Here is a 2,858-nt window from a genome sequence, read left to right as displayed (position 1 = left end):
CACCCATCAAAGAGAGCTATAAGCCAATACCACCTTCACATTGCCAGTGTACCAAGGACATGTTGAGCAACATGAAGGCGGCTGGGGTTATCCGTGACAGTTGTAGCCTTTGGGCAGCTCTGTTGATCCTGTTAAAAAAGAAGGACGGCACCACTCCCTGTATTGAGGAATCGCTAGCTGCATTGAGAACTGCAAATTATTTTTCTACCCTTGATCTCACTAGTCACTATTGGCAAGTGTCCGTTGCTGAGGCAGACCGGGAGAAGACCGCCTTCGCCACCCCTATGGGTCTCTGCGAGTTCAAAAGCATGCCCTTCGAGCTGTGCAATGCGCCAGGAACCTTCCAGAGGCTGATGGAATGCTGCTTGGGACAAGATTTTAGGGTGTATAAAAAGGGAGATTAGATCCCGTGATCCCAACGTATTGTTACACCTCTATAAATCACTTGTAAGGCTACATCTGGAATATGGGAACCAGTTTTGGGCTCCACATTTTAATAAGGACATTCAGAAGTTAGAGTCAGTTCAAAGGTGGGCAACTAGACTACTACAAGGAATGGAAGGCCTCCCATATGATGACAAGTTGAAAAAGTTATTAAGTGATTATTGGCTGCAATGGGGCTTTCTGGCTGGTGCCAGCCTCTCTTCTTAGCACACAGGAACCACAATCCCTACACCATGCTTCAATGGATTCTCTCATCCCAGCCCAGTAAAACTACATATTTTACACAGTCATAAGCAGCCAAAAGGGATCTATTCTATTCAATTGCAAATGATCTAGATAAGACTGAGAATAAGATACTGCACGGGACATAGCAGAGTTGGTCAAGTTGAGTGGAGATGAGTTTGCTATTTGGCACAGCTTTTTGCATCAATAAAGCAAGTAAAAGGTGTGAAAGATAAAAAAAAGGGTGAAAGTGTGAAAAGTGAATTGGCCAAATTGAGGTGCATATAAAGTTTTTGCTTTCTTTCAATTCACTAATGGGGCTCATTTGAATCAGGTGAATTGAGTTCTGCTTTTGGAAACTGGGTTAAGAAGGGGTGCACCGGTCCTGGAGGTACTGCAATACCAGGTCAATGCGTGCAGTGGACAGAGCAAGATTTTTTCCATCTCCTTGTTCTAAAAATCCATTTAATATATGGTCCCCAGAGAGGGGACGTATCAGATATTAAACTGATAAGAACAGATTTAATTTTTTTTTTTTTCTGTTTATCAGTAGGACTTCAAAATAACAAAGGTGATCGCCTCCCGTTGCCTGGGAACCGTCCAGGCACAAGAGGGCTATGTGTCACCAGAAGGCGCACACACTTCCTCAAGGCCGGCAGACGTGCAATCCCAGGCACCTTCCAGTACCGACCAAGGTAGCGTCATCCGAAACTACACTTGATCTTAGCCAAAAGGCCGAGAAGCTACAACCCGAATTGGTTACGGCCTTGAGTGGCACCCTGGCCTATACCGGACACATCTTAGGGAGAGGGAGACAAACCCACGCCTACAGAAGACATTTTGTCACCCAAGCCAACCCTTAAAAAGGCTGTTTTGCAGAGCAAAAACAAGAAGAATGGTGCTTTTTGCACCCACTGCAATGAATCTGAATAACTCCTCCTTTTGGACACAAGCACCTCCCCTCCCCCTTGCAGTCTTTCCAATTCATGATACAAAAAGACGGACGGACAGGACAGGACAGGACAGGCTGCCTGACTTTCCGTCACTGCCACCCTTTGCCATCCTTGCCCGTAGAAAGCCCTTTCATCATCCCCAAACCCTAATCTTTTCCCTTCCCTTCCCAGATGCGTCTCACTCCCTTTCATTAGGAAGTGAGCGCAGCCTTTTCTCCATTCTGCACATGCGCGACGTTAAACACAAATGCGCAGGCGTGCGTTCCATTACCCTCACTGCATTCCACTCCCATACAGGAAGTGGGCGCAGCTATTACTACGGTCGCACATAAAAGAACCCACGGCCACCACTGCACATAGCTGACTCCACCACAGGACACCCACTTCTACACCAACGCAGGTAAGACAGGATCGGCACCTCTATGCTCCCGTTACAATCAGGCTCAGTCACCATGTGATAACGCTCTCAACTCTTTAGTTGCAGGCTCCCCTTGCTTCACCTCCACTGGCTGTGCTGCCATTTCCTCTCCCACCTGGAAGGTATACTTTATTCCACTATTTTCCTGTTTCTCTCTTCCCCCGTTTCCCATAACCTACTTTTATCTGCATTTGTGGGGTATCTATATGCTATTTACATCATAGTTTTATTCATTAATATGGAAGGGAAGAGTGCCCATGAGAGTGTTGAACTGCGGAGAGCAAGAGATTAAGCTGCTCCGATTTGCCACCATTGATAAGCTGTTCTCAGTAGATACACATGCTATCCAAACAGCAGCATCCACCATTGCTTCAGCCCACCCATTCAGTGACAGCTCACCAAGTCAGCCAGAGGAGTGGTGTAAGGAATTACACGTAGGCACTGACTCCACACCTTCACATCACAAGAAGGGGGTCTACAGGCTAGTGCAAGAATACGAGCAAGTCTTCAGCAAACATCCGCTAGACTTTTGAAGAATAAAAGGGGTCAAACACTACATCCCCACAAGTGCACACCCACCCATCTAAGAGAGATATAAGCCAAAACTACCTGCACATTACCAGTGTACCAAGGACATGTTGAGCAACATGAAGGAGGCTGGGGTTATCCGTGACAGTTGTAGCCTCTGGGCAGCTCCGTTGGTCCTGTTAAAGAAGAAGGACAGCACCACTCCCCTGTATTGAGGAATAGCTAGCTGCATTGAGAACTGCAAATTATTTTTCTACCCTTGATCTCACTAGTCGCTATTGGCAAGTGTCCGT

The 2,858-nt window shown here is 46.7% G+C and overlaps 1 pseudogene; it reads right to left on the bottom strand.

Annotated features, from left to right (window-relative positions):
* Positions 1–1,035: 1,035 nt before the first annotated feature.
* Positions 1,036–1,242, bottom strand: LOC142260495 (U2 spliceosomal RNA; annotated as a pseudogene).
* Between the last annotated feature and the right edge of the window lie 1,616 nt (positions 1,243–2,858).

The sequence above is a fragment of the Anomaloglossus baeobatrachus genome, unplaced genomic scaffold (genome assembly GCF_048569485.1).
Source record: "Anomaloglossus baeobatrachus isolate aAnoBae1 unplaced genomic scaffold, aAnoBae1.hap1 Scaffold_115, whole genome shotgun sequence".
In the NCBI taxonomy this organism is placed as follows: Eukaryota; Metazoa; Chordata; class Amphibia; order Anura; family Aromobatidae; genus Anomaloglossus; species Anomaloglossus baeobatrachus.
The sequence above is the reverse complement of the archived record's forward strand: the minus strand, read 5'-3'. Positions and strand labels throughout refer to the sequence as shown.